At 47.5% G+C, this 12,585-nt stretch overlaps 1 protein-coding gene across 6 annotated transcripts in view; it reads right to left on the bottom strand.

Moving 5' to 3' along the window:
* NOD1 (nucleotide binding oligomerization domain containing 1) overlaps nucleotides 1-10,494 on the bottom strand; it is a 68,617-nt gene extending 58,123 nt beyond the window's left edge. For 2 of the 6 annotated variants that reach the window (XM_073569144.1, XM_073569153.1), the window contains exon 1: nucleotides 8,527-8,786. The gene's annotated coding sequence lies outside the window, so the exon portion shown is untranslated. Of the gene's footprint in view, nucleotides 1-8,526; nucleotides 8,789-9,194 lie in introns of those variants that run through there. The other 4 variants (XR_012230994.1, XM_073569140.1, XM_073569148.1 and 1 more) reach the window with 4 other exon arrangements.
* Between the last annotated feature and the right edge of the window lie 2,091 nt (nucleotides 10,495-12,585).

The following is a 12,585-nucleotide window of genomic DNA, read 5'->3' as shown; positions in this document are numbered from 1 at the left end:
TGTAGAGACCCAACAGTTTTTTTTTACTTTAAGAAAAGTAGTCCCCAAACCTTTCATACTTGTAAAATAAACAGTGCTGTTTCTACACCTCAGCTCCAGTCTGTCTTATACTGAATGCAGGGGTAACGTTGCCATGGCTCGGTTTGAGGATTCGATCCAGTGACCTCTGGCTCCGTGGTTGGTTCTCCTTTCTGCTGAGCTATTGTGCTTTGTTATGAACACGTCCACAGACTCACATGGGTTTCGGTAGAAGGAAAGGACTTACAAAGAGAAATTTCGTACCTGCACCCGACTGGACCCCGTACAAACTAGGAAAGTCCTTAACTACACAACTAAAAACACCTCTTCAGACCTGGCTCCCTAAAAGGCCACCGAGGAGTTTATCGTACCTCCTAAGGAACCAGAGGGTAGGCTGTAACACATATCCTACCAAAAGGTAAAGGAGAGCGTGCAGGGAGAAACAAGAACTCCAGGTAAGGAACTAAACACGCTCACAAAGGATAGACAGGGTAAAATACAGAAAACCAAAAAAATAAAAAAAATAAATGAACTAAACGAAAAACCTCCCAGACCTCCAAACGTAAAACAAAGTGGGAAGGAGAACTCACAGGTCAGACTGCAGAAAAAGCAACTGGGTTCTTCAGGCAAGATAATTCTCAGTTAAGGAGCTGGAACTCTTAACACCATACATAGAAGTATAGCCAGCAAAGAAAGTAAAGTCAGTGAGAGTTTAATATTATATGAATCCCATCCATATAATATGTGATAGGATAGAACCAAAAGAAAAAAAAATAGAAAAACCTGAAATGAAGCAAACCAAGAAAAAGGAAAGCAATGACAAAAGAGTCATCAGCATTTGGACAGAGACAAATTCAGCTGTAACTCAACAGACAGGGAACCAAACCACACATCAAAATTTCACAGGGAGAGTCACGATACCGAGCGATGACACCCTTTTATTCAATGTCCTTATGTTGATGGTTCCTATTGCCTTTATTTTTCCTTTCTGGGTTTGCTCTTCTTCAGGTGTTTCCCATTGTCCCGTTTTGGTTGCCCTTTCACATTCTGGGTTGCACTATATATATTCTCCCTTCGCTACACTTCCTTGCTGGCTATACTTCTAAGAGGATTAGTGGGTCGCCCTCCCAGGGCTGTGGGGTACTCGGTACCGGGCCCTACGAGCTTCACTGGGAGATGTCACGGCAGCTGTGATCCTGGGCTCCCATTGTAAAAGGGGGGTTGTTTCAGTGTGCTTGTGGTAGTGAAAGTTTATAAATGATTTTTGACGCCACCTGTGGTGTTCAGCAATGAAGATGTAAGCCGACGCTGCAGACAGATCCTCTGGGACAGATGGTGTGGTGCAGCAGTGATGTTATAGCCCTCCACAGGCAGGGCTGGAGTCCCAGGGCAGTGTAGGTGAGGTGACAGATGGTGTAGTGTCAGGCGCAGAGGGTGCAGCAGTGCTGGGCAGGTTCTCGCAGGAATGAGTGGAGGACACCAGGGAATGTAGTTCCAAAGCCAGTCTGTTGTACAAACAGGTGCCTGCCTCTGTGCCGTGTCCTCCGGGCCAGGGACTCAGTCAACCTTCCGGCCAGATGGAATACTCCTTTCCAACACTCCGCCACTATGTGCCTTGCTGAACGTCTCCTCTTAAAGCCTTTAAGTGAAGTACTCCTAGTACTGAGTTACACTTGAGTTCCTCCTGTCCGATGATCCTATGAACTCTACTTGTAAGGCAGACAGCTGTAACCTGCTTCGGGGACTCCTTGCTACTAAGTCCCGGCTCACTATCCAGTTGCTGTGGTGCCCCCCAAGTCTTGTGTGGGAATAAAGTGGTCACTACTTCTATTCCTCCGGTGTCTGCTGCAGGACCATTAGTATCCATACAACCTCGGGGACCGGGCCCCGGCCTTGCGCTTAGAACTTCTACGAAGGGTGCTCTTCTAACCCACGTCCTCTGTTACTCCTCACGTTCCGTACTAATCTTTCCTTCTATGGAGAATCAGGCTTTCAGTATACGTTGCTCTTTCTCTTCCTCTCCCGTGCCAGCAGACCCAGATCACTGGGGTCTGCTGCAGCACCTCCATCCTTCCATCCCTCTCTCCGGGGATCTTCTCTCCAACTCTCTAACCAACTGACCTCTAATCCTAAACCCTTCCTACTCCTTGTAATGTAAACGAACTCCACCCACCTCCCAGCACGTTTTATGTTCCAAGCAGGGAGCCACCAATGGGTGCTTTGCTATACTCCAAGCAGGGAGCCGCCGAAGGTGCTTTGCTACACTACTTTGTGGTGTGGGGTGCAGGTGTTGGAGTGTGGTCAGGAGTCTCCAGCTTACCTGGACGGTGGGATACTGCACCTCAGGAGGAGGTGCAGTACCTCTGTGGCGACTGAGCCTAAGGGGCGCCACATTAGAGTTAAGGAGTTCCAGCTCTTCAGGAGCTACGGAGTTACATGCTAGGTAAACGCCGTGTGTATTTTTGCTGTTTGTCTGCCTTCCCAGCCATTTTTCTTCCTCCTCAGTTAGGATGGTGGGAGATTATTTTTGTTTCATTTACTATTCTCTTTAGTTGTCCTAATTTTCCTTTGTGCGCATACTTTAAGTTTCCACACCCTGGGTCCTCGTATCTTTCTGCATACTTTCCCTCTCCTGGTTAGCTGTCCACAGCAGCCTCCCCTCTGGTTCCTCAGGAGGTACGTGAAATCAATCATCGGCCTTTTAGGGAGCCAGGTCCAAAGTGGTGTTTTTAGTTGTGCGTCTAAGGATTGTCTAGTTTGTACAGGAACCACTAGGGCATGGGTGCGCTCTGTGTTGTAGTCTATATCATTCCCATTATCAGTGCTTGAGTTACGTGCATAAAACGTCCAGTCAACAGCGCACATCAATGATGTAGCCAATCACTAAGCTCAGTGGCTTTTGCAGTCTACATCAAGAGAGCTGCTCATCTCAGTGAATTGCAGCCGTGGTGATTTGCCCATTACAGTCAAAGCAGAGACCAAAGCAGTGGCAGAGAGCAGATGATGGACATGGGGAGGGTTAGTACCATGTTGTGTTACTTTACAAGTATAAAACCATTCAGGGACCACTTTTTTATAGTGGAAAGTTCTGTAAAAGTCTTTAATTGTAATAGTATAACATAGTTGAACTTAGTGCAAGCTGTGCTCATGCTAAGTCCATTTATATAAAAGAAGTACATGTAGAAATTCCACTGAAATACCATCTACCAAGAAAAACCTGTTACTCAAGTGAAAGCAATGTGACTAAATGACTGCATAGGAGAAGTATCAAGCAAACTATTTGTCTAGAACTTCCAACATCAATTCAGCTGCATATACGTTGCTGTTAAAGCAAAGGCCAATAAACAAACAAAACAAAAAAAAAAAAATCACATGCAGAGTTTAAAAGGCAAATCTGATTACAATGTAATAAAAAAGGAGGCGTCTGATACAAGTATTCTGTGCACCTCTATTTCTGCCACAGCAAAGCCCTGCTGATGTACCTTAGCTCACTCGATTAATACATAATTCCAATAATCAAAGCCAGCATGTTCATTTCCTATTTGTTGTGGGCAGTCTGATAATCCAATATGTTAAGGTATACGGACACAAATGGATTTCAAATGAGAAAAAAGCTATCGCTAATAATCTATTCTTTCCCTCCACTTTTCCCATCCAAGGAGATAACATGAAAAATGGGACAGGATGACCAAGAATACGCAGATCACATCACTAAAGAAAGCTTGTTCATACACTTAAGGGCCTGTCACACTAAGCGATATCGCTATCTCTGATACTTACCTCCGACTGCTCCCCCGCTGGTTATCGCTGATTGCGCGAGAACGTCCTGAACCGTTTCTCGTCACCTTCCTGCTGTGACGACGAGCGACGCGTGGACGCGGGCGGGAGGACGTCAGGATCGCCTCATCTGACAGGTAAGTAACGACCCCCGACTCCTGCGATGTCGCTGGTTAGATCTGCCTGTGTGGCAGCTCACTAGCGACCACTTCGATGTACCAGCGATCCTGACCGCGTCGTATCGCTGGTCGGGATCGCTGGTACATCGCTAAGTGTGACAGTACCTTTACATAAACCACATCCATCTCCCCTCTAAGAAAATCATTGGAAAATGGCAACCTCTGTACTAGGAAGGGCCACCGAAAGCCAATTATACTGACTGCAGTGCTGCAAAGTTACAAGGGGTAACAACCACTCCATTAGAAAAATCTTTGATCGTTTCCACTATTCTTCTTCAGTAGACATATGCAACAAATAAACTCAGTTTACTAACATACTTGTATTAAAAGGGAACAGTTAGGTCCAGAAATATTTGGACAGTGACAATCTTTGTGACATGGGCTCTGCATGCAGATACAATTGCAGTGTAGACTTTCAGGAATTGAACTAAAATATCCTGTGAAAAGTTTAGGAAGAGCAACCATTTTTCTACAAAGTCTCCCCATTTCGGGCTTCAAAGTAACTGGACAAATTAACTTTACCATAAATAAAATGATCATGTTTTAGATACTTTGTAGAGAATCCTTTGCAGGCAATGATTGGTGACGTCGACATCTTCCAGATCGCAGGCAAATGCTGGGTTTGCTCCTTTGTGGTGCTTTGCCAGGCCTTTACAGCAGAGGACTTCAGTTGTTGCTTGTTTGTTACTCTTTCTACCTTAAATTGTGTCTTAACCCCTTCATGACCGGAATTATTTTCGGCTTTGCGGTTTTCGTTTTTTTGCTCCCCTTCTTTCCAGAGCCATAGCTTTTATTTTTCAGTCAATATGGCCACGTGAGGGCTTGTTTTTTGCGGGACGAGTCGTACTTTTGAACTACACTATTGGTTTTAACATAGCATGTACTGGGAAACGGGAAAAAAATTCCAAGTAAGGTGAAATGGCAAAAAAAAAAAAAGTGCAATCCCACAGTTGTTTCTTAGTTTGCTTTTTTACTAGGTTCACTAAATGCTGAAACTGATCTGCCATTATTATTGTCCAGGTCATTACGAGTTTATAGACACCAAACATGTCTTGGTTCTTTTTTATCTAAGTGGTGAAAAAAGATTCCAAACTTTGTTTAAAAAAAAAAAAATTGCGCCATTTTCCAATACCCATAGCATCTCCATTTTTCGTGATCTCGGGTCAGGTGAGCGCTTATTTTTTGCCTGCCGAGCTGACGTTTTTAATGATACAATTTTGGCTTAGATACAATCTTTTGATCGCCCATTATTGCATTTTAATCCAATGTGGCAGCGCCCAAAAAAACGAAATTCTGGCGTTTTTACTTTTTTCTTGCTACGCCGTATAGCGATCAGGTTAATCCTTTTGTTTATTGATAGATCGGGCAATTCTGAATGCAGAAATACCAAATATGTGTATGCTTGATCTTTTTTATTGTTTTATTTTGAGTGGGCGAAAGGGGAGTGATTTGAACTTTTATTTATTTTTTTTATTTATATTTTTAAAAATATATATTTTTTTTTACTTTTGGCATGCTTCAATAGTCTCCAGGAGACCTCTGGTTGTCATGCCAACCCATCGGTGACACCCAATCACGTGACGCGGTCACCGATGGGCGGATTTCCGGCACGATTGCCGGAAGTGCATGTTAAATGCTGATGTCATCGTTTGAAAGTGGCATTTAACGGTTAATAGCCGCGGGTGGATCACAATTCCACCCGCAACTGTTCCAGGCACGTCAGCTGTTGTGCATTGAATGTACCCCCTTTTTCTATACTCAATGTTTTGAGGCTTTTATCTTGTATTTGTTGTCCCTATTTATATATACTTTTTTGCACTATTGCATTATACTGATTGAAATAAATTTTTGAAAAATTTTATGGTAAAAAGCTTCCACATTTTTTCGGTTCTTATGCTTTCAGACTGATAATTGTCCTGAACGACTGGTCGAGCTTCTTTATCAGAAACAGGGGAGAATAAAACCCCCTCCCCTGCTGCTGAACGGGTACCTCCATCAGTACCCTCTTTTGAAGTAGGAGTAACACCTGCTGTTCCTTCCAAGATCTGGGGGATGAGATCCTGAAGCTGTGCCGAGATTTTCTCTCAGGCCGGTTGGAAGTGGGACAGCCTTCCTCCTACCAGGGACAGCCCATCACTTGGAGGATTTTCGGCTCCTCATTGATGAACCCCCGAACATGAAACCCCTTTCTCCTTGGTTTCTTATCCTTACAGATACTCTGTTCCTTGCAAGGTCTACTCCTGTTATACCTTCTTCTACGAAAGGAACTTTTAAACTGGGGCAGGACACACTGGGAAAACCTTATTCTTGTTCGCTGCCTTGTCAAGTATATCGTCCAGGGCTTGACCAAAAACAATATTTCCCTTCACACGGGATAAGCCTAGTTTTGGACTTGGCATCTCCCGGCCAGCTTTTGAGCCATAGGGCTCTACGGGCAGCATTAGAGAGGTTTGCTGATCTTGCAGCTAACCTAACAGAGTCAGCTGAGGCATTGGTCAAAAAGGAAGCTGCTCCCTGCAACAGCAGAAGATCCACCAGGATCTTCTCACTTGGGGTGTTGTCTCTAAGATGGACATGGGAAAAATAGAAGTAGATCCAGCTCACTCACATGGCTTATTTAAAAATTAGCAAACTTTTATTGGATAATCCTTTAAAAATTCAAGATTACAAACAGACATCTCATATGGCACAGCATTGACGGGGTGGTGTGTAACGAGCCCATACGCGTTTTGAGCAACACGGCTCTTGAACACTGGTTAACTTGTGAGGGAGCTGGATCCACTTTTATTTTTCCCATTGCCTTGGATGCTGTGCAGCAGTAAGGAAGCTGTGCTCCTTCTCTTGCCTGGAATTACATCTCAGGGGTGAGCTGAAATTTTCAAATTTTTTTCTCTTAGATGGTCGCCAAGCTGCTGTAGCCACACCATCATTGATATTGCCGTGCAGGTTGCTGCTATTGCCGGCTTTAATCAGCCTGGCGATGACTCCCAGGCTTGTTTTAGGAAGACCTCTGCCTTCTTGTCCAAGGAATCCTGAGAGTCACTAGGTCTTCAAAGGGCAACGTAGATCTTTTAACCGACTTTACAACCGCTACTTCGATCTTTGATTTTTTCATTAACCGGAATGGAACGCCTCTTCCTCTGATCCAAGCCACCAAACAATGTCCTGAACTGTTTTGGTAGTTTTGGGATCAGATATGCCCATAGTGAACCTTATTGCCCTAACCAGCCTGTCAGTATCCTCAACTGGGAAGCAGGGCCTATCCCCAGTGTCCTCATCAGAAGAGGAAGATGACTCCGTCAGGTCCGAATCCTCCCCCTTGAACTCTACTGATTCTTCAGACTCTGACAACAGTGGTTCTGGCTTCCCTTCTTCTCTTTGCCCCATAGGCATTTTAAGGACTCCTGGACCTCCGATTTTATGATAGATTTCAGGTCCATAGCAAACCTAGGGGTTTGTTCTGTGACCGTCTGCTGTATACACCCAGGGCAGTGTCTCTTATTATAAGTGCTGGATAGATCCCGTTTGCACAGGGAACACTCCCTATTGTTGTGCTTTGAACTGCGTTTCAGGTGCCTTCCCTAGTAAAGGAATACACAGAGAAAGGGGGGCAAGTTTTAATACAGTGCACTTTCACAGAGATCACTCACCATTCAGCTAATTATTTTAAAGTACCAGAGGCTGAGCTGGTTCCTAAGAACGTCTCCCCCTGGAGGTGGGCTCTTTAGGCTGGTCCTGCTGCTTGTATGACTGCCACTGCGTACTTGCCGATTCTGCTGGCGGAGCTGAAAAGGCTCCTGTGTCGACTGCAGCAAAGATGGTGGTAGTGGTGGAGGCTGCTGCTGCGGTGGCGTCGGGCGACGCTGTGGCTGCAGCTCATCCATGATTCGGATGCACACAGTCAGTATTTTACATCAGTATTTGTAAGACAAAACCAGGAATGGGACAATCAGAGGTAAAGCCTAATAAAAACACATCACCACTTCTGAATTATCACTCACTCCTGGTTTTGGCTTAATTGCTGACCAAATACTGATCGTGTGAACGTGGCCTTAGTCCCATATACAATGATTGCAGCAGAGGTCCATTGTGCCCAACTATGCTGCATTCAATACAGGTCTGCGGAGCCTCAGGGTCCGAGAGACCCATCCTCAGGATTGTTAGGGGTCCCACCAGTCGGCTACCCCCATAACTTAGGAATAACCCTTCGAGGAAATCATAACTGACAAAAAAAATAGAAAGCTGGAAAATGTGACGCTCTAACTGCAACAAGTGCAATGAAGGGTGTTATATTGTGTCCCCACAGGGCTGTGATCTGATAGTTATTGTAGAGCAAACATCAGCCAATGCTCCAAGTGTAGCGAAGTAGTAGCACTCTGCCACTTCTAGGACCAGCGCTGCAGGCGATCAGTGACAGGAGAGATCGGTACCATCTACATTCCCACACTGAGACCCCAGCACCTGTCTGCACTCTGCAGAGCTGTGGGCGCCACATGAGACCCCGAGCTCTGATCACTAATACCCCCACAGTGACTGTGGAAATCGCACTTACTTTCCTCCACGTCCCCGCAACACCCGGCCACTGGTAGCGTGTCCATAAACTGAGAACCGCAAGACGTTTCCTAAAAGAAGGATCCGGCTAGTCTACACGGAGAAGCAGCTATTGTGCAGGGCTGCGATCAGCAGGGAGGACTGCGCCCACACTCCACGCTCACCCGTCCCACACCACGGAAGACTCGCTCTACTACTGCGACTCTGCCAGCTGTCACCCAGCCAACCTCCTAGCCCCGCCCACTCAGACAGTGACGATCAAGACCAGGCGGGGACCCCACACCCCACTGCGCATGTCTACAGAGATCCTGTCTGCTCTAATGCTGCGACACGTGACTGTGAAGTAGCGGGAAAATCCAGCTGACTGGCATCGACGTCCCAGAGAGAAGTCCTGCAAATACCGGGCGCAAAAAACGACATTACAAAAGCACCTCTCCCTCTCCTCATTGAGCCAGCAGTGAGTGAGAATTACCCACATAAAGTACATGAGGTACACCCCAAACAGGTAAAAGCCAGGGCAAATCCCATGGAGTATAGGAGTTTCCATAATCCACATTTTTTTCATGATTCAATTATAATGAATCCAGCAAAAAGGCAACAAGACCTCCAACAGTTTAGAGGAGTCTCTTGAGGGATATGAAGGGTTAAAAAATAAAACATTACACTCACCTGTCCTGATGCCGTAGCGCTCTGCCCAGCTCCCCCACCCAGGCTTCTGTAAGGGGGTGAAGAGGCAGAAGAGCACAAAGGGGGTTACCTCTCCTCCATGTCCGGAACCAGCTAGTCAGACAGCAGGGTTGCCGGGGAAAAGACTCTGACCTGGAGCGACCGGACCATGTGAGCGGGAAGAAGAGAGGACGGACAGGAAACTGTGCAGCGTCAGGGCGTAAAAGCAGAGCGCGCAGGACAGAGAGCAGGCTGCTACACCGCGCACCCAGAGAGAATTCCCCGTCTGAGGACTGAGTCTGAAGGACAAAGTGTTGTGGGTGCCGTATGTGGACCTGCTAGCTTCCGCGACCAGAGGAGACTTCCCCCTGACAGTATTGAGACAGTGACACCAGCACGCAGTCTCGGGAACCACAGTGATGAGCCAGAGCCCGTGATTGTGGTGAAGAGACTTAACAGCGTGCGCAGCATCACACCTGCGGTGAGACAGGCGGGGTAGTACACAGATTCAGAGCAGGGAGACCCAGGTTCCTCATCAGCTTCCTGCTTTAACCCCTGGAGGCCCCAGCTTCAACTTGAGCAGAGACTGTAGAGACTGCATACGCCACTGTTGCGGGTGCCGACGTGGGAGAAGTAGATCCTTTAATGAAGCTTTCCCTGGACTGATAAATTATAATTATCCGAGTTTAATCGTTTTAACGCTGCATAACTGTTTAACTGCTTTCTTCAGCTCCATTGTTCTGCTTTGTTTTACTCTTTCAGTTATCTCCCTACTGCTCCTCCGTGCGTGGAGAGAGAAATCCCTGTAAATAAACCTTTAACTCTTGGTCTGTCTCGGCTCTGTGGCGACATCCTCCGTACCTGCAGGTTATTACAAGTGGCGTAGTCAGCAGGATGTTGCACAATGGCGCAGAGGCAGCAGACCAAGCAGTTGGGGAAGGCTCCAGGTCTAGCATCTCCCTGGGAGCCATGTTAAATAATTTGCCAAAATTCTCTGGGAACAATGTTATGTTGTGGAGTTGGACGGAGCGCATCCGAGGGATGATGCGTATGCATCCCATGACACCGGCCCTGGAGGCAGAGATAGCAGTGATGGCCCTAAAGGGGGGAGGCACAGGATTCTGTTTTGCTTAGACCCCCCAGGCAAGAGACACCATGGAAAAAGGTCTACTTATACTTGAGGGGACACATGGGAGACCCCACTGGCGTAGGGGAGCTGCGCATGCAACTGTTCCACCGGCTTCAAAGAGAGGGCGAGAACGAGACACAATTTATAAATGCCCTGCAGGAACTCCATAATACCACTGTCTGGAAGGATGGCCTAGGCGTAGGGCCGATTGATGTGCTGTGAGGCCAGCTGGTGACGGGCTTGAGTGACATGATGAAGCAAGCTCTACGAGAGCGCATGCGGGTAAATCCAGGCATGACTTTCTCTGAGGTCGGGAGTGAGGCACGCACGTGCGAGCAGGAGCAGGGAGTGATAGTGCCGGGGGGAAGGTGAGGAGCGGGGAGGTAGCTGCCGGGGGTGGAAGACTTGAGAGATTAAACAGAGCCAAGAAGAATTGGCTGAATCCAAGAAAACCCGTCGTACAGTCCAGTTCACCGGTGCGAGACAGAGAGACCGTGCCCCACCATGAGACTAGTGTCACCCGACGCAGAGGACCACCCACATGTTACAACTGCGGAGAACTTGGCCTTATTGCTGGGTTATGCACCTGGAGGAGCCGACCTTCCCAGCGTCAGCCATTAAACTAGCTCTGAGCTAAGGGGGCACCGTCCAGAGCCTGAAAATTAGAGTATCGAAAGCTCCAATAGCCTCATTTCCATGTGTCCCTTGGTCTGGGCCGAGATGAATGGACGAGCAGTACGTTGCCTAGTAGACACTGGCTCTCAGTTCACCAAAATGCCTGAGGGATATTTCCGCGGACGCTTCACAGAGGCGATATGGCCAGAATGGGGGCCGGTGATTAAGCTCACGGCGACTAACCACTTACCCATCCCGGTCGCAGGGGTTGTGTGGATGAACATAGTGATCTGCGGTAAGGATGTAGGGAGAGGAAGAGTAGTGCTGGTGGATGGAGAAGTGGCCAAAGACCATACCGTAACCTTGTGCAGAAATGTGCTTAAAGATCTCAGGAACCTTCTCGAGTCCCCAGATCAGTTCCTACCACAATGGAGCATCCATACCCCTCAAAGGAGGGTCTTCCAGCAACTGATATGGACAGCTCAGGCCCAGGAAACATACAGTGATGGGAAGTCGCTTGGCAAAATAATCGTGCCCGCCTCTGTCAACTGAGTGTTGCCCCCTGGACAGACCGTACTTCCCTTGCCCATCTGGGCTGGTATCCCTCTGGAGGGGGTTGAAGTACAAGTTGAACCTAGCAAGACTGATCAGCTACCAACGGGAATATTAGTTGCACGGACACTGGCTACGGTGCAGAATGGAACTGTCAGTGCGCTGTGTAAATTTGGGAGACAATGACGTGACCTTGCCTCCCAGGAGTGAAGTGGCCCACATCCTAGGCATGCCCGATGAATTAGTTCCATCTGAAGCAGTACAACTGACTGTGTAGCTAGAAGATCCATGGATGGTGACTGTAGGTGCTGAAGTCACCCCGGACTCCTGATTGCTGAAGGAGGGGCGACGGATACTGAAACACATGCGGGCAGAACTCTCGGAACTGACCCCCAACAGGATCCCCATGTGCGTGTGGAATCCCTGCTAGGAAAATACCAGGATATGTTTGCAAAACATGAGGATGATTTTGGGCACACCACCGCAATAACACACGAGATACCCACCGGGGATGCGAAACCAGAGAGCGATACCGTTAGATACCCCCACAAATGTACCAGGAGGTGAAGGGGATGCTGTCACAAATGTTGAAGAAGGGGGTAATACGTGAGAGCCAGTCGGTGGGCCACCTCCATTGTCCTGGTGCGGAAGGACAAGACTTTACGCTTCTGTGTGGACTTCCTCAGCTCAATGCCTGTACCGTGCGGGATTCGTATCCATTGCAGAGAATAGAGGAGCCCCTGTCCACGTTAGGAAATGCCAGATACTTTTCTACACTAGACCTGGCCAGCGGTTATTGGCAGGTACCAATGTCCGAGCAACACCGAGCAAAGACGGCATTCATTCTTCCAATGGGATTATATGAGTTCGACCGCATGCCATTCAGTCTGGCCAATGCCCCAGGAACGTTTCAACGTGTCATGGAAAGACGATTAGGGGACTTGAACTTTGAAGCTACCCTAATCTATCTGGATGACATCATTATCTTTGCCCCCACATTCAAAGAACATCTATGGAGACTGGAGCAGGTTCTGAGTCGGCTACAAACGCATGGGCTGAAAGTAAAGCCTCAAAAGTGTCATCTCTTCCATCCTCAGA

This window comes from Dendrobates tinctorius, unplaced genomic scaffold, assembly GCF_039654945.1.
Source record: "Dendrobates tinctorius isolate UK_male_01 unplaced genomic scaffold, ASM3965494v1 ptg000005l, whole genome shotgun sequence".
Lineage (NCBI taxonomy): Eukaryota > Metazoa > Chordata > Amphibia > Anura > Dendrobatidae > Dendrobates > Dendrobates tinctorius.
This window is presented reverse-complemented; position numbering and strand designations above follow the sequence as displayed.